Consider the following 23,285-nt stretch of genomic DNA (forward strand, 5'->3'; position numbering starts at 1 on the left):
AGTCTCTCTGGTTGAGTTTTAAATATAAGAAACCTGGCTTTGTACCGTACCCTGCTCAGGCTCCAGCAACTGACCCGAGGGTCCCTTGGATGGAGAAGACATTGCAGGTTTGGCTGCAACTGCTTTACTTTGTCTTGCCTTCAAAAGTCAGCTAGTTTTAGCCCCTCCTTTTTCTTCTTCTTCTTCTTCTTCTTCTTCTTCTTCTTCTTCTTCTTCTTCTTCTTTTGCATAGGAGTTACTCCTTAGCAACTCATTTTCTCATTTATTCCTGCATTGCATGACCCTTGTGGTTCCTTCCAACTCCACAATTCTATGACTCTGAGCAGAGACCTACATGAAACACGTCCCTGACATGTGTATACAATATTCGTTATGGAGATGTTAAACAAGAGACATAAGAGCATTCCCCTCTCATTCCCCCTCTTTATTCAGTGTATAAACAGGGGACTGGGAGAAGGCATTACACTGTTTGTAGGGGGGGAGGGCGTCCTCACAGATATATTATGCTATAAAATGGTTTGTTACCCACCTTTTGTTTCCAGTTGTCATTTATTTGGAAACTGTCTCTAGTACCTCTAGAAATAAAGGGGATGATTACATTTTATAGGCAGGGAGGGATTCGTGAGACCCATAATGCTCACAAAGAGGCAGATGTTTCTTGCATCCACAAAGCCTCTGTGCCCTCGTCTAATGTAAGCAAATCATGTGGGAAATGCTGTAATTTTAGGTTTACTTTTAAGATTCGATGGGAAAATGCTGGTTATTATTTGGAAACGATTGTTCTCTCTAATTGTGCTTCAAATAGGTGGAAGGTGGGGCTTTGCTATTAAAATAATAGGCACTTGGGACAACTATGGGGAAGAGTTTCAACGGGAATGAATTGTAAAGCAGAGACAGCCGATGATATTGTTAATTGGTGTACAAAGGGGGGGGGATTAATGCCATTATTGGCAGCAAACACACCATTCCCATTTAGCAAAGCAAGTGGGATGGACCTCAGTTTTTCTGAAGAAGTGAAAACAGAGATACTCCCCTAGATTCAGCATACTCTGATCGCCACTGTTTCACCAGTGTAAGAGTGGGAATAATAGTTGTGTGATATGAAAAGCAGCACAGCAGCTCTGTTCTCACACTAGCAGAAGCTTGTTGCACAACTGGGTGTACAATAGGAACTATCTCTCCCCCCCAATTTTTTTTATTAGTTTTCCAGATTTATAACAAAGACAAAAGAAAAACATTGCAATATTAAATAGACTAACAAACATATATCATAACTCTTAGAATCCCAGTTTAAATATCATTGTTAAATGACTTCCTTGAATGCCCCCCTGGCTGTGTTTCCATAAAACTCATTTTAGCAGTTTTCCAATGTCCACTTTCAAATAACATTAACTTACCCCATTAACATCTTTCTTTCTTTTTTTTCATAATGTTCTCAATCCATAATGTTATACAATTCAACCTATTTTACTCCTAGGCCAATTTGGTACTTACAATTAGTTCTAATTATGTTATGTTAGAATATCTAACCAAATAGTCCTTGAATTTCTTCCATTCTTCTTGATGCTTCTTCTCTTTCTGTTCTCAGATTTTTCCGGTCAGGTCGGCCAGCTCCAAAAAGTCCATTATCTTACAATAGGAACTATCAGGGCTAAAGCAATCTGTTGCACAACCAGCCACAAGAACCATGTTGGCTTCTTGTGCCTTTTCTTGTGCTTGCCATTCAATAATAATAATAATAATAATAATAATAATAATAATAATAATTTATTTACACCCCGCACATCTGGCTCTGGGCAGCTGCCAAAAGAATATTAAAAACATGATAAAACATCAAACATTAAAAACTTCCCTAAACAGGGCTGCCTTTGGAAGAACCATGCCTTCTAAAAGTCAAATAGTGGTTTATTTCCTTGACATTTGATGGGAGGGCGTTCCACAGGGCAGGCACCACTACCGAGAAGGCCCTCTGCCTGGTTCCCTGTAACCTCCCTTCTTGCAGAGAAGGCCCTCGGAGCTGGACCTCAGTGTCCAGGCTGAACGATGGGGGTGGAGACGCTCCTTCACCTAGCATAACAAGTAGTACTTAATGCCACCTTGAATTCCACTATTCATAAGATTATGTTCAGAAAAATGCATCCTTTTGCCTAGGAATACTTCTAATATGTTTCTCACCTGAACTTCTTCCCAAATTATGAAGATAAAGCTTATTTTCCATTTACCCCCCAATTTTATATAAAACAAAAACAAAAAACAATACACATATCACCATTTTCTCCCCCCTACCCATTTTGTGGATCCTTATGTTAAGATTCCCCACCCCCACCTCACATCTACTTTATAACTCCCATTTTTAGTTAAAAACTTAAATATTCCTTAATTCAGTTTTTTTTTAACTACAAGTTTAATGTCAATCCTACTAATGATTTTAATTGTTTACAATAATTTTTCAAATACAATGCATACTTCCCCTATTCTTTATTAAAATTTTATTCTTCCTGGTTTCTAATTCTTCCAGTAAGATTTGCCATGTCAGCATAATCTATTAATTTTATCTGCCATTCTTCCTTGGTCAAGACTATATCTTCCCTCCATCACTGGGCTAATTTCTTCCCAAATTCTGAACTTTCCAGTTTACTTAGGCCTGTTTTCAAAGTGGAACTGATGCATTAGGAATGCTGCTTTGTTCCATTCTTTATTTCCAAATGCTGTGTGGAGCACAGTGCATGTGTAGTTTTTTTTTTGTGTTTTTTTTTTTTTTTGCAACGTTCTGTTCCTTCTGTTCATTCGAACCCCCTTCCCTGCTAGGTGCTGTTGTGCTTTGATAAAACACAACATAAACAAAGCAAAATGGGTGTGTCTGCTCATATGGTTGTAGCAAGCTTATGGGTTTCCTTTATTAATATATATTGCTAATGCACATGAGTACCTGTGTGTGTCAATAACTGAGCAGAAAGCACCGGAGCACAGTCACACAGTGTCAGGAATGAGCCAGCTCCCAGTGAAGGTTTGCAGCCAATGGAAGAAAGCAGCCAGGAACAGAAAGAGTTAACTTTCATGCAGGATGAACAGCATCTAGTGCCAACTCCCCCACCCCTTGGAATGCCGGGGGATAAGGGAACAGGTGAGAGCGGGCTGGAACCCAGCCAAAGCTCTCAGAAAGTTCAAACAGGAGTGAAAAGAGATGGAAGTAGTTTGTCAGAAAGGGAGGAGGGAGGAGCTGATCCAATCTCTCTTCAGAGTTGGCTAAAGGGAGGCTGTTAGACCGGAAACAAAGCAAGAGAAGTAAGACGCGAAAGTTCTCTATCTTCTGTAGAAACCAGAAGTAGTCTTCAGAAGGGTCATCTTGACTGATGATGTTGGAGGCTGTGTTAGAGCCGTCCAGGGCTATCTCTTTGTTTTGACAATAAATTGTCCTTTTTAATTAACTACGCTTACTGTGTTATCAAGCTGGGAACCTGGACTCCTGACACACAGGAACGATCGCATCAATATATGCAATGCTCACAAAAAACCAATTTAAAAGCCAGGGAGAATATGCAGATACATTTATATTCCTACAAAACAGTTATTTTGAGTATGCCAAAGTATTGTGTAGTGTCAGACTCTAATTGGGTGACTTGCGAGGCCGTCACAGTCTCTCAGTTTTTGCAAAATATAAAATGGAGGGGGGGGGACCATGAACACTGCTTTCAGTTCCTTTGGATGAATGGTGGGATAGAAGTAAATAAATCAGTAAGTTTTAAAACAATTTTAGATTCTGTTAAAGAAGGCTTTAATAAGTAGCTAAAAATAGTGTCAAGACGGTCCTAGTAGTGTTTAAGATTAATACATATGAGCTAGATTCCTATTGCTTTTCAAAAAAAAGCAATGATTCCAATATCTACGAGGCTCATGAAGAAATGGCATAATCTACTGATTTTCTTTTTATGGAACAATAAGAAAGCTTCGGGCATTGTTAACATCCTTACATAAACCACATAGCAAAGGGAGGATGAGTTGTCCAAATTTCACACTTTATTATTCAGCAACACGGCTAAAGGTATTAGTGCAGATTTCTTTCTCTCTTCTTTGGTAATAAGAGTAGTGTTTCATATTTGTGCCTATGCATAACATCAGCGATGCGGAGCAGAGAAAGATGCAAATGAACTCCAGCAAGATGCGCATGCTGCAGATGCAGAATTAATTGGAGACATCCTCCTAATTGAACAGAATTCAAGGGGAGTGGAGCAAAAAGCTGAGAAAAACGTGTGATGGGCAGGCCAGCTGAAGTCCGTTCCATCCCGTTTCTGCATGTGGTCCAAACCAGTTTTTTTAAAGGGGAAAGAATTTTACAAAACCTGTACAGATTTAGCCATAAAAAAGCATTTCCATATACTTGGAATGTTCCCCAAGAGTTGACTCCCCTCTGATGAAGGGACGCAGGTGGCGCTGTGGGTTAAACCACAGAGCCTAGGACTTGCCGATCAGAAGGTTGGCAGTTCAAATCCCCACGACGGGGTGAGCTCCCATTGCTCGGCCCCTGCTCCTGCCAACCTAGCAGTTTGAAAGCACATCAAAGTGCAAGTAGATAAATAGGTACCGCTCTGGCGGGAAGGTAAATGGCATTTTCATGCACTGCTCTGGTTCGCCAGAAGCGGCTTAGTCATGTTGGCCACATGACCCGGAAGCTGTATGCCGGCTCCCTCAGCCAATAAAGTGAGATGAGCGCCGCAACCCCAGAGTCAGCCACAACTGGACCTAATGGTCAGGGGTCCCTTTACCTTTACATTTACCCTCTGCTGAAACAGAGGTGTCCTATTCCATACCCTCCAGCATTTCTCCAATGAAATTAGGGACATCCTAAGGAAAAGCGGGATGGGACACGGGTGGCGCTGTGGTCTAAACCACTGAGCCTCTTGGGCTTGCCGATCAAAAGGTTGGTAGTTCAAATCCCCACAATGGGGTGAGCTCCCGTTGCTCGGTCCCAGCTCCTGCCAACCTAGCAGTTCAAAAGCACGTCAAAGTGCAAGTAGGTACCGCTCCGGTGGGAAGGGAAATGGTGCTTCTGGTTTTGCCAGAAGCGACTTAGTCATGCTGGCCACATGACCTAGAAAAACTGTCTGCAGACAAACGCCAGCTCCCTCGGCTTGAAAGCGAGATGAGCGTCCAACCCCAGAGTCGTCTGCGACTGGACTTAACTTTCAGGGGTCCTTTACCTTTTTAAGGAAAGGCGGGACATTCCAGGATCAAATCAGAAACTGAGACAGCTTCTGTAAATCTGGGACTGTCCCTGGAAAATAGCGACACTTGGAGGGTCTGACGTTCTTGCTGCCTGTATTGACAACAGGCTGCATCCAGAGGCAGCCATGCTTTCTCCCATATAATCTCCAAGTGTGATGCATCATCACCAAGTCCCATTGCTTCCAAGAGGGAATTGCAGCCTATTTTTGACATGTGTGGCAAGAGCTGATTGTATTCTCTCCTGGACTTGTTTGAAGGAAGGTAGGCTATCATACAATTTATCTATTGCCACAGACTGCTTTGTTTCCATTTCCCTGTGCATAATCTGCCTCAGTGCCAGCCAGTCTGCACTAAAGGTTTGAAAGCCCCACAAGAAAATGATGTGCTTTCTCTTGCCAGGACTGCATATATATAAAGGAAAGGTGCATAATGTCCTTATTTTGCACAATATTGTTTGTGTCTGTGATTTTCAAATTGTATTCTTGGGAACCCTATTTTAAAATCCTCCAGGACAGAGGAAAATGCAAAGATATGTTCAAAATGAAGTATAATCTGAAGGTTCAAGGCAAAGTTATTGGAATGACTAATATAAACAAGCATTTTAGAGCAGTAGTCTTCAATTTTGGGGCTTGAGAAACTGCTGTAACATCCCACAATATCCTGTGGAACCCCAATTGCTCCTCCCAGTCTCCCACAAAGTTTTTTAACTGGCACTAAGTAATTTGTTTAGTAGTTGTTATAGTTGAAGACAGTGTGGTTTTTCTAGAAAAAGAGGTGCTGGAACTCACCATGAACTCCTCCCTTGTTTTCTTAGAATGGCAATGATGCCCACTTGAGATCTGCTGGAACTGAGTTCGGGTGAGTTCCAGCTGAAAAACAGCCCTGGTTGAAGACAAAGCTTCATAACTTGGGAAGCATAACAGTGAGCTGCTGGTTTGTTTGAAAAACACTGGTTTAGAGGGAGGCCAAACTGAATCTTTCATTGCTCTCTAAGCAAGTCTAGCTTGCAGAATGGAGAGAGAGAGAGAGAGAGAGAGAGAGAGAGAGAGAGAGAGAGAGAGAGAGAGGGAACACTGGGTAAAACCTGGCTTGGAATTACTCCAGACCCCAGTGTGTTAGAACTGCTGGAAAAAAATAGAGCGGACTTTTAAACAAATGCATCATTCCTCACTGATTTATCAGCGTGACCCCGTGAGTTCCCAGTACAGTAATGGCGTGGATACTTATCTGAAAGGCTGCCTGACTTCCGTTTTTTATTTTCCCCTGTCCTGTACAGTGGTACCTCGGGTTACATATGCTTCAGGTTACAGACTCCGCTAACTCTGAAATATTACCTCAGGTTAAGAACTTTGCTTCAGGATGAGAACAGAAATCGTGCAGCAGCGGTGCGACAGCAGCGGGAGGCCCCATTAGCTAAAGTGGTGCTTCAGGTTAAGAACAGTTTCAGGTTAAGAACGGACCTCCGGAATGAATTAAGTTCTTAACCCGAGGTACCACAGTATAGACACATGGGCGTACTAGTTCTATACCAGGACAAACTCTAGAGTGGCCATGTGTCCTGCTTTGTAAAGGACAAAGAAAGAGACCTAAGAAGAGAGAGCTGCCGGGGCCTTGAAGCTGCCAGTCAACAGTTCACACCAGAAGAGTTCACAGCTGAAGAGCAGACTGACTACGGGCTCATCTGCAGTTACCTTTGCTTCACATTTCTAGGCACAGGTCTGGCTTTGTATTTATATTTAATTTATAGTACTCATATCTAAATGTGAATCTATACATATAAATTAACTGGTGTCAATTTTGGGAAGCGGGTGGCGCTGTGGTCTTGCCAATCAAGAAGGTTGGCGGTTTGAATCCCCACGATGGGGAGAGCTCCCATTGGTCAGTCCCAGCTCCTGCCAACCTAGCAGTTCGAAAGCACGCCAGTGCAAGTAGATAGATAGGTACCACTCCGGTGGGAAGGTAAAGCGAGATGAGTGCCACAACCCCAGAGTCATTTGCAACTGGACTTAACTGTCAGGGGTCCTTTACCTTTTTTAATTTTGTGCAAATCGGTATTCTCTTTTGTCCAGATTTTTTGCATGGTGTGTTTTCCTTCCCTTTTTAGAGATGCATCCTTGCACACACTCTGAATCAATGCTTGATTTATGAGGGGAGGAGAGAGGTCCTGTTCAGCTTTCTTTTGTAATGACCCTCTTAGCTACTGTTTTTAGAAGACTGAATGGGGTGGGTGGCTGTGCATAATCTTGCTATGACTGGGAGGCATTGAGGGAGGAGGTCGTGAATTTCCTCAAGGTCTCCCCCACACCTTTCCCCACATAATCCGAGCACTGCTATCAGTTCATGCAAGGTGATCTTTAGATCAAGCAAGGTTGGCAAGTGCTTTAGAACACTGGTCTTCAACCTTGTGCCCCCTGCTTGTTGACTACAACTCCGATCATCCCTGACCATAGGCTAATCTGTCTGGGAATGATGGGAGTTGTAGTCCAACAACGTCTGGGGCCCAAGGTTGAAGACCAGTGCTCTAGAACATGCTCCAGCACCTTCTGCAATGCACAGGGTTCCATGGCAAGCAAGTCAATGTAGAAATAATTCACTCCTGCAAGGCAGAAGTTTTGGAAAACACTCCTCCAGGTGGATAATTAAATTTTCTATTCAAGGACACACATGAAGTATGCAGTGAGCTGACGGAAATCAGTTACAGGGAATATTTGCTGGGATGCAGGATAGTATTCAATTTGGCTTCAGACTGAAGCAACTTGAAACCAGCTTGCTTCAACTTGAAGCAATGACTCAAGAAATGAGATTCAGACAAAACATTTGGAAAAACTTTCTGACAGTAAGAGCTGTTTGGCAGTGGAACAGACTCTCATGAGAGGTGATGGACTTTCCTTCCTTGGAGAATTTTAAGCAGAGGCTGGATGACCATCTGTCATGGATGCTTTAGCTGAGATTCCTGCATTTCAGGGGGTTGGACTAGATCACCCTTGGGTCCATTCCAAGTCTAAGAATCTATGATTCTATGGCTATAGCTTTTAAAAGTATGTACTTCCTCCTTGCCAAAGGCTGGGCTGGATGAATCCCCAACCGGAATTAAGATTGCTGGAAGAAATAACAACAACCTCAAATATGCAGATGACACAACATTGATGGCAGAAAGTGAGGAGGAAGTAAAGAACCTTTTAATGAGGGTGAAAGAGGAGAGCGCAAAATATGGTTTGAAGCTCAACATCACAAAAACGAAGATCATGGCCACTGGTCCCATCACCTCCTGGCAAATAGAAGGGGAAGAAATGGAGGCAGTGAGAGATTTTACTTTCTTGGGCTCCATGATGACTACAGATGGTGACAGTAGCCATGAAATTAAAAGACGCCTGCTTCTTGGGAGAAAAGCAATGAAAAACCTAGACAGCATCTTAAAAAGCAGAGACATCACCTTGCCAACAAAGGTCCATATAGTTAAAGCTATGGTTTTCCCAGTAGTTTAGTATGGAAGTGTGAGCTGGACAATAAAGAAGGCTGATCGCCGAAGAATTGATGCTTTTGAATTCTGGTGCTGTAGGAGAGTCTTGAGAGTCCCATGGACTGCAAAAAGATCAAACCTATCCATTCTGAAGGAAATCAGCCCTGAGTGCTCACTGGAAGGACAGATCTAGAAGCTGAGACTCCAATACTTTGGCCACCTCATGAGAAGAGAAGACTCCCTGGAAAAGACCCTAATGTTGGGAAAGATGGAGGGCACAAGGAGAAGGGGAGGAAGAGGACGAGATGGTTGGACAGTGTTCTTGAAGCTTGCGTTTGACCAAACTGTGGGAGGCAGTGGAAGACAGAAGTGTCTAGCGTGCTCTGGTCCATGGGGTCACGAAGAGTCGGACACGACTAAATGACTAAACAACAACAACAACTTCCTCCTTTGGTTTCAAGGTGTTTAGGGCATTGCGACTTTCAGAAAGTGGCGCAGAGACTGCACAGGACTTTCTGCAACAATCACACAGCTATGGGAAAGCTACTTCAAGAGCCTGGCAAGAGGCCGCACTTTCCTGAAAGCCAAAACACAACACAAATATGTGCTGCTTATCAAAGGGGCCTTTTCCTTTTCTGCTGTCTTAAAGAGTGTTGGCAGGTAGATTTGGCTCCGTGTCTCAGCTTGCATTTCACAACCCAAGGATTACCTGATTCTTTGTTATTCCTTCCTGTCATATCACCTGTCTGCTCTGGATGCTGAAACCCATCCCAGAACATGACATTGCTGTGGAATACAATTTTCTGTGGTTTCCTAGGGAACCAACACCTAGAAACATGCGTGCAGTCTGCTCAGAGAAAAGATGGGACAAAATGGATGCCTGTAAGAATCAGGAAACAAGCAGCTGGGTTTGGGACAGTGGAGAGCAGCATTTCAATGACAGCTAATAACTTCTCCTTACATTCACATTCTCTTTGTATTAAAGGGGGCTAGCCAACTACCCATCATTATGAAAAGGTGGGGTATGTGTGGAGGGAGAGCTTATGTTCAAGGAGCCTAGGATGGGAGAGGAATGCTGTCAGTGTTATGTACTGAAGTTCTCACCCTGGGCCAGCAGGGGGATACTGTAGATAGTTATGCAAATGAAGGATTGAAAGTAACATTCAGTGATTGGATAGTTTGTATGCAAATGAAGGATCCAAAAGTGACGTTCTGTGATTGGATAGTTTTAGAAAATGGCAACAGTTACATTGTTCTGGAGCTCTATATAAGCAGGCTGACTGAGCTCCTCAGATCAGTTCTGTTCCAGCTTACAAATAAAGAGCTGCTTTGGAAGAATCACTGTGTCGCCTGATATGTTCGCCCACAACTTAACAGTCAGTAGAGGATGATCCCTTAAAACAAATAGGGCACTACCACCCAACCTCAGTCTGCCCTCAGCTAGCACTGACTTGCCTGCCTTCTAACTTACAATAAATCTACAGGCTGGGACTTTCTGCTGGCTTCCTCCACTTCGCTGTTAGCCTTGTAGAACTCAGCAGAGAGGAAGATTGGGGCAAAACTAGAATTAGCTGGCTCTGCATGTCATTGGCTCTAGCTCCATTAGACTCTGTCAGGCTTCAGGGAATCAGACCCGTCCCATGGTGGCAGCCCAGAACCAGAGAAATGATAAAAGTTCTTACCAAGCAGTTAATTCAATAATTCACAGAGAGTGATGAAGGAATGCAGGCTTCCCTAATAATGGTATTGCTCCAAGTAAAGTAAAGTCCCACCTCCTATTCGACCTCATTCCTGCATCAGTTAATTTGTGCTCTCTGTTCTAATACCCTCAGTGCCTGCCTGGTCTGGGGGGGGGGGGTCAGGAATGTTTCCAAGGACACTGAGTCTATCAGATGTCTCTCCCCTGGTGCTTCTTCTTCCTGCTGTTCCTCTCCCAATATTTCCCAGCTTCTCCCCTCTGCGGCCTCTGAACTATGCCCTTCTGCAAACCACTGTTCTAAATCTATACTGTCCTCCTGTTCTTGGGAAGGTTCAGGAGAATATTCCCTACCATTCCTCCTCTGTCCAGCCCCTGACAGTCTCACTTCCTTTCATCTTACCAGTCCTAATGGGCATCAGCCATCATGGAGTGCAAAGCATTTTTGTCCATTCTGTGTATAGGGTGGCATAATAGCCTGGGGTGAGCCAGGACCCAGGAGCTATAACAGCAAGCGAGGACTAAGGGAAAAGCCAGGAGGCAGAATCACTCCCTCTCTTGAGGAAACCTTACTTTAGGCATTGGGAACCTTGGGACCTCAATACATTGCTCAACTACATCTCCCATCATCCCAGGACATTGGCCATGTCTGATGGGGCTGATGGGAGTTGCAGGTCATAAACATCTGGAGGACTAAATGTTCCTCTGCATTGCATCCATGGATGGGAGGGAGGGGTGCTCATGTCCCCATGCACATCACCTGAACCCTACTGCATCCCCAACCTTCCGCATGTTGGCCAAGGAAAATCTGCAACAGGTTTTTACTCACATTTATGTGGATGTAAGTAGAACACACAATCAGGAACTCTTCTTTATCAGGGTGCTCAGCCGGGCAGGGGGTTCTACTATCATTCAAATGAATGTAAGTGGAGGGGGGACCCAAACTTGCAGACCTTTCTGCTCAGTACAGGGAAGGTTGGGGATAGAGTGGATGGGGCAAGCTGCACAGTGGCATTCTGGGTGGGTGTCAGGGACTGGACGGAGGAGGAATGGTGGAGACCACTTCCCCAGCCTGACTCTTCTAGAGAAGAAGAAAACAGTTCAGAAGAAAACAAGGGTTTGAGGGAGATCACAGCTCAGAGGCAGATGAGGGGGAAAGCTGGGAAATAATGGGAGAGGAGGAGGAAGAAGAAGCACCAGAGGGGGGACAGCTGATGGACACAGTGTCTTTAGAAAGCATTACAGCCCCCCCTCCCAGAACCTGGCGAGCATTGAAAGTAGGAGAGCAGAGAGCTCAGAGGCAGAAGGCACTTCTCAGCACCCATAGTGATGACGCATGAAGGGAGAGAGGGAAGGGGTGGAGACTCATTGGGGCCAATGCCATTATTCCAAGAGGCTGCATTTCCAAACTTCTCTCTGTGAATATTGAATAAAACTCAGTTGGTAAGAACTTTCCCTGTCTTATCCGTTCCTGGCAATCTGCCATGGGGGTTGGTTCCTCTGCCGCCTGACAGAGGGGCCTGAACTCAGGGATTCAGGGAAATACCTAGACATGCCTCTTGTTGCTCAAGGAAGGCTCAGCTGGAACAGGAAGCTCTTTCATATTCCTTCCTGAATAGAAAGATTCAATGGCCCGTCTGGATGGGTGGGGCCATTATAGGGCCTGAAGATAATTCATTGAGAAGCTGTGACCTGCAAATCTGTGGTTTGCCACATGAGGCAGCTGGGTATGGATCTAGCAGTTCCTGACAAGAGTGAAGGGTAGACTTTTCTCTCACTGCAACAATGGCCTCAAGTGCAGTGCTTTGTGGGTGAAAGTAAAGGGGGAAATGGGGGGCATACAGTGAATTGGGGCTTTAGCTGCTCACTGCCTCCAAAAAACCTAGATACAAGCCTTCTCTTTTCCGTGCAATCCCACCTCATCATTTGCACAGCCCATTCCTGGGTTCTCTTCCTTGGTAAACAGTAAATGCTGTTACTGTGAAATGGAACATTAGGTGTTGACTTTTAACAGATTCCTCAGGCACTAAACTCAATGGTTCTTGAGACATTAGTCTGAGCTGGGCATAAGGAGATGTTGATACGCTGTGTCTCAATTCCAAACATAACAAGATGGATAGACTAGTTTTTCTTTGTCTTTTAATTACGGTACTTAATTTAATGAACAAATTAGAAATATTATTAAATGACCACAACATAAATATAGAATGGATTTATAGATACAGTCATATTTATTCACAAAATCAAATACAAATTTATGAAAACAGTCTAATTCATATGCACTATTGTGAATGTTCTGCTCTCTTGGAGTAGAAAGAGACTCAAGAAAAAATATATATATTTCTAATACCTAAAATGTATAGAAAGCATAGAATAACAGAGTTAACTATATTATCCTTTTACAGTATGTTTTATAGTAGTTGAATATCTGAATGTATTAAAGAGTGCAGATTAACTTGTGCTTTATTTTCTAATAGAGCATAAATGAACTTGTTTTTTTCACTGGACCTTATCCTTCTCTCCATTAACTCTAATAAAGTTAGTTATTTCCAAAATGTTAACCAGGAATCAAGAGATAGTGGCATGGGATTCCCACCCCCACCCTGCCAGCCTCCCATTTTTGACAGAGCACAATCTGAGCTGCCATTAATAGACGAGCTGTCATTTCCCAATTCTCTTCTGGTATAATGCCTGTAAGATATCCAAATAATTATATTGGGAGATCATGACCCCAAATACTTATTTCTGTCAGCACAGATTCCCCAAAGGCTCCTTATCATTGGACATAACCATATGATGTAAAATATGTGTGCATTAGGAGTCTCCTATCTCCGGTGTTGGTCACTGGCCCTTGGGAATATTTTATTCAGTCTAGCAAGAATCAGAAACCATGATGTCAAAACCTTATGAAAAATGTCTTTAAGGGAAGACAGGGAAGATTCCTGTACAGTGGTACCTCGGGTTACATACGCTTCAGGTTACATATGCTTCAGGTTACACACTCTGCTAACCCAGAAATAGTGCTTCAGGTTAAGAACTTTGCTTCAGGATAAGAACAGAAATTGGGCTCCGGCAGCGCGGTGGCAGCAGGAGGCCCCATTAGCTAAAGTGGTGCTTCAGGTTAAGAACAGTTTCAGGTTAAGAACGGAGCTCTGGAACGAATTAAGTACTTAACCTGAGGTACCACTGTACATCCAACATCATTGATCTATTGGTATTTTGAATGGACATATCTGCTTTCCATCTGGCCAAACAGCAATTCCCAGATGATTCTGGTTTTATTTATGTTTCGTTTATCTGACCTAAAGGAACACATGACTGAGATCAATAGTCTAAAACTCATACAATCTTTAAATAGTTTCATTTTAATTATGGTTCATTTAAACCAGGGGTCAGCAAACATTTTCAGCAGGGGGCCGGTCCACTGTCCCTCAGACTTTGTGGGGGGCTGGAATATATTTTGAAGGGGGAAAACGAATGAATTCCTATGCCCCACAAATAACCCAGAGATGCATTTTAAATAAAAGGACACATTCTACTCATGTAAAAACATGCTGATTCCCGGACCATCTGTGGGCCAGATTTAGAAGGTGATTGCGCTGGATCCTACCCATGTTTGCCTACCCATGATTTAAACTATGACCTGGAGATATTAGATGCCCCAAGTCTGGCAGAAAGAAAACAAGCCTTTAAAACAAAGTTTAAACTTATACCACCCTTTTCACCAGTGTAACATCAGTTGGGTCACTAGGTCACGTGACCAAACCGAACAGAGTTTGGAATAGGTATAAGTCTACCCTGCCACTTGCCACCTCTTCCACAAATACCACCATTCCCACAGAATTCTCCTTTTTCAGGATTACCCCAGTGATGACTCAGTCAGATGAGCCTCGGATGAGCTGGGATGGAGGACTTATGCCAAAGTAGCTCTGAGATAAGCTGAGATGATGGACGTCAACCAGTGTAGCCCCAGCTGAGCCCAGGCTCAGCCAGACCCACCAGTTCCAAACTCCACCAATCCAGGCAGATCTTGAGTTTGCAATGCTCCTCAAGTCTGGACCCAACACATAATATTTGACAATAAAGCATCAATATATGCAAATTGCAAGACTGGCAAATAATAGTTGGGAAAGAAGAAAACCAATGTTCAAATTTCCCATAAGACGGAAATGTTTTGGCTGGAGAAAGTAAATGAGTTCAGATGGAGATTCTTCCTGAGCAATACTGGTGCTGTGTGCTAGCTTAGTATTCTCAAAAGTGACCTTGGAGAAGTAAATAGCAATGGAAATTCTGCCTCGAGTCGCAACAGAGAATACTAGATTTGATGAACCTTTAGTCTGACTCTGCACAAAGCAGCTCCCGTGTGAGCAGTTCCTGCAATTGCAGTTCCTGCAATGTAAAAAAACCCAGCATAATTGCTAAGACATTTCAATATTTATATTCAACCATCCTTTCAAATGCACAACCACTTTGAAATCAAATATGAATATTTGTGTAAAGTACTTGGGTCCACTCGGATTCCTGTGCTGAAGTCTGCAAAGTGAAACTGGCCCAATAGTGCTTTTCTCCTGGACCTTCTCTTTTCAGTTTTTGGGTAGAAAATGTGAAAACTGAAAACCCTTTCAACAAGTCTTAGCCTTGCCAATATATAAATAAATAAATAAATAAAATAAATTCTGTTCCATCCATCCACCCGACTGAGCTTCGTGGGTCCAGTAATCTTGTTATTTTCCAGAAGAGTGAAGCCTAGAAATCTTATTTAAAGGATAGGATGCATCTCTCATTTCCCCCTTATAGATGACACAGTGCTGTATCATCAAAACTTACACACTGCATTTAAGCACCCAGAAGCTCCATGTGGTTTCCAAACTTAATTTTAACAAACAATATTTATTGGCTGCCCCTATGAGACGAGAATATTAGCTGTAATATTGTGTGTCAGTTATCTTCCTGTCCTACCCATTTCTTTATTCTGTACCTGAGCAGTGTGCTCCAGCTAGTTGACAATGTAATGTAATCCAAGTCACCTCTATCTAGGTTGCTATTGGGATCATAACCCAAGTGTCAAAATAGTGCCACTGGGAAATCTCCATAATTATTCCTATTTGTCTCCCCACCCTGAAAAAGAGAGTAGGAGGGTGGGGACCAGATTGGGCTCTGGTGCAAGGAGAGGTTGATTAATCTGGCATGGTACATGGAACTTTTGCCCTGTGGGGAAACAACAACAACAACAACAACAACAACAACAACAACAATAATAATAATTTATTATTTATACCCCGCCCATCTGGCTGGGCTTCCCCAGCCACTCTGGGTGGCTTCCAAAAGAATATTAGAATACTATAATACATCAAACATTAAAAGCTTCCCGAAACAGGGCTGCCTTCAGATGTCTTCTAAAAGCCTGGTAGTTGTTCTCTTTGACATCTGGTGGGAGGGCGTTCCACAGGGAAGGCACCACTACCGAGAAGGCCCTCTGCCTGGTTCCCTGTAACTTGGCTTCTCGCAGTGAGGGAACCGCCAGAAGGCCCTCGGTGCTGGACCTCAGTGTCCGGGTAGAACGATGGGGGTGGAGACGCTCCTTCAGATATACTGGACCAAGGCCATTTAGGGCTTTAAAGGTCAGCACCAACACTTTGAATTGTGCTCGGAAACGTACTGGGAGCCAATGTTATGTGACCGGTGTTATGTGGTCTCTGCGGCCGCTCCCAGTCACCAGTCTAGCTGCCGCGTTCTAGATTAGAATTAGAACTAGAAGACAGGGCAATTCGGATTGGGAAAGCAAAACAATGCAGGGGTTAAGGGTTACTGCACACATACCAGAGCCATGCTTTTGAACTGATTCTCATCTCATTCCCCACAGATACCTTTTGAAAAGAACAAACGAGATCCAATCATTTACAGCTTGGCACCAAGCAAGGGCTTCGGATGAGTGAGGGAGCAATGTGGTCAGCACAGTGCAAACACCAGCCGCAGATGTATCCGGTTAGCTCCAACTGTTGTGTTTGCACTGCACTGACCTCCCTGTTGCCTCGTCCCTATCAGGAACTAACATCAAACTAGCCCCTTGGAAGCTAGTCTAGGGCATAGCTGTCAACTTTTCCCTTTCCTTGCGAGGAATCCTATTCGGAATAAGGGAATTTCCCTTTAAAAAAGGGAAACATTGACAGCTATGGTCTAGGGACTCCACCCCACCCAGGGAGCCTGCTCCGCTTCTTGGCTTAACATTCACCTGTTTACAGCTAACTCTGCCACATCAACATAGCATTACACAAGCCTGATGAATAGGATAAAGTTAATCCATTCACTAATGTCCTTGTGTTGCAGGATGCTGTGAAGTACATGAATGGATAAATTACTGAAGACAGAGACTTTGCCAAAGCACAAAGATCTCACAGCTGAATTTAGCCAGCTATCCCCAGGCAGATGTCTTTTGCTTTATTTGCACGTCACCACTGCCCGCCACTTGACTAATCAAAGTTTGGCAAAAGTGCATACAAAGTTATAAAAGTCTAATACCCTTTCAGAACTCTAATTTTATTCAATGGCCTCCTTGTAGCATGGTGCAACTGAAGATGGGATATTGTATACCACATATATTTTCCTCTTAGCAGTAGTATTTAATTACAGTGGTACCTCAGGTTAAGTACTTAATTCGTTATGGTGGTCATTACTTAACCTGAAACTGTTCTTAACCTGAAGCAACACTTTAGCTAATGGGGCCTCCTGCCGCCACCGCATGATTTCTGTTCTCATCCTGAAGCAAAGTTCTTAACCTGAAGCACTATTTCTGGGTTAGCGGAGTCTGTAACCTGAAGCTTATGTAACCTGAAGCGTATGTACCCCAAGGTACCACTGTACTTAAAACCCATTAACTGCTAAGTGTGGTTTATGCCATATCATAAGTGGAAAGAATCAATGCTTCATAAGTGTACCATGGTTCTCCTTATATATTTTACTTGGAGTCCTTTTCCCCCATTGTTACTGCCCTCTCCATGTTTGCTTTCCTCATGCTAATTCTTAATAAGTCATCTTCTACCATCAAGGCATGGGAGGGTTCACTGGTTTATTACAATGGTAATAAATAAATGGTAATAGCCTTTTAGGGACGTGGGTGGCGCTGTGGGTTAAAGCCTCAGCACCTAGGACTTGCCGATCGCATGGTTGGCGGTTCAAATCCCCGCGGCGGGGTGAGCTCCCATCGTTCGGTCCCAGCGCCTGCCAACCTAGCAGTTCGAAAGCACCCCCGGGTGCAAGTAGATAAATAGGGACCGCTTACCAGCGGGAAGGTAAACGGCGTTCCGTGTGCTGCACTGGCTCGCCAGATGCAGCTTGTCACGCTGGCCACGTGACCCGGAAGTGTCTGCGGACAGCGCTGGCTCACGGCCTATAGAGTGAGATGAGCGCACAACCCTAGAGTCTGGCAAGACTGGCCCGAACGGGCAGGGGTACCTTTACCTTTACCTTTAATAGCCTTTTAACAGATCAGGTGTCACTAGCATAGTAAGGTAAATAAGATAAAGGACCCCTAGATGGTTCAGTCCACTCAAAGGCGACTATAGGGTTGCGGCGTTCATCTCTCTTTCAGGCCAAGGAGCTGGTGTTTGTCTACAGACAGCTTTCCAGGCCATGTGGCCAGCATGACTAAACAATTTCTGGTGCAACAGAACACCATGACAGAAACCAGAGCGCACGGAAATGCCATTTACCTTTGTGCTGCAGCAGTATCTATTTATCTACTTGCACTGGTGTGCTTTCAAACTGCTAGGTTGGCAGGAGCTGGGACAGAGCAACGGGAGCTCACCCTGCCATGGGGATTCAAACTGCTGACCTTCTGATTGGCAAGCCTGCGAGGCTCAGTGGTTTAGACCACAGCGCCACCCGCGTCCCTACTAGCATGGTACATAACCGTGTGTGTGTACCACTTGATTAAAATAAAATGCCTGTACCACTTGATTGTAATAAATTCTCTTACAAAAAAATAAATATATATCATTAATTTTACCAATAAAAAACTGTTAAAAAGCAGGTATTAAAAATATTCACAAGGTAATTAATATTAACAATAGGAGGGGAAGACATGTTTTAATCTCAGCTTCCACAAGTCTGGATAGACAGGTGTGCTTATGCTATAAGCAAGCCCCCCCAAAATAGTACAATGGAGGTACCTGCTTAACATCAATAGGCAGGAAGTTCCAAAGTGTTAGGTCATGAGTAGCCAACTACAATTCTCATCAGCCCAGCCACCATAACCAGTGGTCAAGGGTGATGAGAGTTCTAATTTGACATCATTTGGAAGGCATCAAGCCATAACAAGCCATGGAGGGACCATAAAGGATAGGAAAGCCATGCTGCCCTGAGTTATAAGGTGCAAAGCATGGTACAGACTCAGCCAGCAGAGCAGAATCAGACTGCAACTAGTTTAGGCAGAGGTGATCAGCACCTTGGACAGCTCACCAGCTGCCTGGAAGCTTTTTCCATTTAGCGAGCGGAGCTTGTATTTCAACAGTGTGCAATGACTGTCTTTGAAAATCAACCAGTCAAGCAGTGCTGATGACTCCACTCTTGATGTGGAAATGTGGAGAGCTGGACATGCTGGGAGGAAAGAGAAATGGATAAAAACCTAAACTGGACAATTTCCCATTCCCTACTGACAATTCCCTTGTGTCGACATAGTTCACTACTTTCTGAGGGCTACAGGAGTGGCCCAGATCTTTGGCAACTTAAATTGATGGAATATGCTCAGCTTGCGGACCTAACATATAGAATAAGAGAACAAGAAGAAGATACGTTTAAAGAAGATTGGAAAATGTTTATTGAATATATGGAGGAAAATTGTGTTTATTTGAAAACGTGGGCAGCATTAAGATAAATTCAACAGTGTGTAATAATGGAATACTGAATGGTTTAGTTTATATAAAATATGCAGGGATTTTTGTTGTGCAAAATGAACCATGGAAAGAGAAGAAGGAAAGTCATTGATATTTTAAGGTTGTTTAAGGGAATGATCTAAAATATAAAACAGAAATTTAACAACAACAGCAACAGGAGTGGCCCAGATCTCTAGGGCCTCTGTTCTATGCCAGAATTGCACAGTAATAATCAATTAGTGATTACATTTTTCAACATTCAAAGAAAAAGCTGATTTGTGGTGAAGCCCATGGCCACTTCTTAGAATTTTAAAAATAATATTATTTCTTCTGAGGTTGTTTTTTTTTAAGATTCCTTCTTGAAAAGTGTTTTTACCAGCCCACCACTGTGTCAAGTCTTTTATTTCATCTGCCCAGCTGATAGAGCCTATTAGAGAAGTGGACCAGGAGGGGTAGTGATAAGGAACAAATGGAAGGCTGTAGTAGGCATTGATTCATCTTTCCATTTTTTCAGTCAGTGCTGCATCTTTTCTATACTTTGTATTTTTTATTTTATTTTTTTAAAAAAATATTTATTTTTTTTCAAGAGGTGTGGGGAAAGTTTGGCTCTCAGGGATGTTAAAATAAATGAAGACCTTCTTGAAGATGAAGAAAATAAATTATTAGCCCTCAGGGCCAAAGAAAATAAATAGGATGGCCTTCTCAGGGCTAAAGAAAATAAATTAAACATAAAAGATGCTATTTCAGGGACAAAGATTTATCTCTCTCTTTTTTTCTTTTTTAAGAAAAAGCAGCTCTGAGAGGGACATGCTAATACTCCATCGTCCCAAATAGGAGAGCTTGGTTTTTGTTTTTCATTGTTATTTTGTCTCTCCTTTGCAAAATCCATTAAGCTCAGCAATATTGAGCCCCCTTCTGAATTTCAAAGTGCTTGCTGCTTTCGTCACCCACTCTCTCCCTCTCTCTCTCTTCCCCTGGACTAAATAGCTATTCCCCTCCCGCAATGCCGCCACCCCCCATTTGCAGAAAATTATGCTGCTGTGCCATTTCCTTCAGAGGACACTTTGCATATAAGAAGTAAAATTGCGCTATTTCATCTCTCAGACTGTCAGGGTGAGGATATTCCGATTTATCATATGCTCCTTTTCATCAGCTCCCCTCCAAAATTGTTCGGTGCAGTCCCTGAAAGACTATTGATGGGATGTATGTTTCCATCATATCTCCACCACCACCTCCCAGGAACACAAAGAGTAGGATGCAAAACTTTGGCAACCAAAATGATATGCATGGCGTCGTATAAATGGTTCCTGGAAAGTGCACAGCAGATTCATGCTGCAGATGATAGATGATAGATGATAGATAGATAGATAGATAGATAGATAGATAGATGATAGATAGATAGATAGATAGATAGTAGATAGATGGTAGATGATATAGATGATAGATAGATAGATAGATAGATAGATAGATAGATAGATAGATAGATAGATGATAGATAGATAGATAGATGATAGATAGATAGATAGATGATAGATAGATAGATAGATGATAGATGATAGATGATAGATGATAGATGATAGATGATAGATGATAGATAGATAGATGATAGAGATGATAGATAGATAGATAGATAGATAGATAGATAGATGGTAGATAGATAGATAGATAGATAGATAGATAGATAGATAGATAGATGATAGATAGATGATAGATAGATAGATAGATAGATAGATAGATAGATGATAGATAGATGATAGATAGATAGATAGATAGATAGATAGATAGATAGATAGATAGATATAGATAGATGATAGATAGATTAGATAGATAGATAGATAGATGATAGATAGATGATAGATAGATAGATGATAGATTAGATAGACAGATAGATGATAGATAGATAGATAGATAGATAGATGATAGATAGATAGATAGATGATAGATAGATAGATAGATGATAGATAGATAGATAGATAGATAGATAGATAGATAGATATAGTAGATAGATAGATAGATAGATAGATAGATGATAGATATACAGATAAATAGATAGATAGTTAGTCTGGGATGTGCAAAAGTTTAGAAGATAATATCATTCCTGGTTTTTGAGGGTTCCAAATTAGGAACAGGGAACAGCTGGTCCATGGACCAGATACAGTCCGAAGGGCCTCCTGATCTGGACCAGGAGCCTTTCCTCTCAGACCTTGCTCCCTTCCTCAGTCCTGACCCCTCTGCTGGCCTATTTCCCCCACTGTAGAATGCTGGCAAGGGCGAGGTCACAGGGGATATTTAAGAAGTGGGGGAAGCAGGTGATGGGGGACCAGGGACTGCCGAAGGTTTATTCTTGACCAGGAAAAATGTACAGTGGTACCTCGGGTTACAGACGCTTCAGGTTACAGACTTCGCTAACCCAGAAATAGTACCTCGGGTTAAGAACTTTGCTTCAGGATGAGAGCAGAAATCGTGCGGTGGTGGTGCAGCAGCAGCGGGAGGCCCCATTAGCTAAAGTGGTACCTCCGGTTAAGAACAGTTTCAGGTTAAGAACGGACCTCCGGAACGAATTAAGTTCTTAACCCGAGGTGCCACTGTACAGTATAAAGGAGAGCTAGACCAGCAACTTCTATCTGCTCAATATCTGCTGCTGTCGACTCCTACCTGCCAGTTGCTGCTGTGCTTGGAGCTATGTTTGAACCTGCAACCTGGATCTGGACTTTGCTGTGCAGGCCAGGAAGGTGGCAAGTCTCTACCTAAAGGGCTAGCCCTCCTAGGGCTCTAGCAGGAGATAGGTGTAGCTGTGTTTCCGCAATCCTGTCAGTAAATGAAGCCACTGGCTGAAGTTTGGTGTCTGGCTATTTTTCCTTTCCACTGGCACAAAGAGAACCTGCTCAGACCCCTCACATTTGGGAACTGTTTTCTGACCACGCCCAAGTGCTCCAACAGAAGCTTAACCTGAGTGGTAGTGGTGGCCAATGCAGATGGGGTGGAACCACCTTCTGACACTGGTGTCACTGCAGCTTAGCTAATGTGGATGGGCAAGGTGGCCAGGGTGGGTGCAGGGGGGCCAGGGATTTGTGGATGTACTAGTACACTAGTGGCCAAAATTGTGGGGGGAAACCAAACGACTTGATAGCAATCACATAACACGCTGACAAATGTCCTCCTCTCAGCTCCAGTACATAACATCGATAGCTGACTCCTACTGTGATCTGATTGAATCATTGCCAAATCAAGATGACACCTGATTGGCTCTCTAAACACACTTGCTCATTGGCTACATTCAGATGAAAAAAAGCTACTCCATATCAACCTAAGCAAGTTGTGCTTCCTTTTTCTGGTTATTTGGCTATAACTTTTGATAGAACACAGATAATTTGTTGCATTACATTCTTCATTAAATTACCTTTCCATTGATATATAATTTTATGGTATTAATAAAATTAATAAATAAAAAAGGAGGGTGTTATGAGCCATCCAACTTCGTAAATACACTTGTTCTATAAGGTTTGCACAATTTTGGCCACTAGTGTAGAATCAGCCCAAGGATTTTGCTGCTGTTCCTGCATAGCCTTGACCTTGCTGCCACCCTGTCCCACCCCAGCTCCATCCAAACAAGTTGGAGCGGTGCCAATTATTGGATTCTACCATTTGACTGGTGGCCCAGCTGTGCCCCCATCCGGACTGGGACAGATTTGTTACGAAAAAGGAGCAATGCAGCAGCGTGCTCCAGGTGGGTGGAAGGCCAAACAGGATGTTGATGTTTTGGGACTGCACTGTGGGAACAAAGGACAGTCTATTCAGTGTACTGAGCACCGGATGTTAGCTCAGAGTGTCACATGATCTGTACTGGAAGTACATGGGAGGAGTCTTTCTCTCTCTGTTGTTGGTGATGAGAGAGAGCAGTCACGTTTCTCTGTACTGCTGGAAAGACAGGAATAAAAGCATGTAAATACATTTCTGTCTGTCTCTCTCCCCTCCCTGGGGATGGTAGGGGAGGAGTGGTGTGTTCTTCTCACGTTGAGAAGGATCGCCGATTGAG

The sequence above is a fragment of the Podarcis raffonei genome, chromosome 2 (assembly GCF_027172205.1).
Source record: "Podarcis raffonei isolate rPodRaf1 chromosome 2, rPodRaf1.pri, whole genome shotgun sequence".
Taxonomy (NCBI): Eukaryota; Metazoa; Chordata; class Lepidosauria; order Squamata; family Lacertidae; genus Podarcis; species Podarcis raffonei.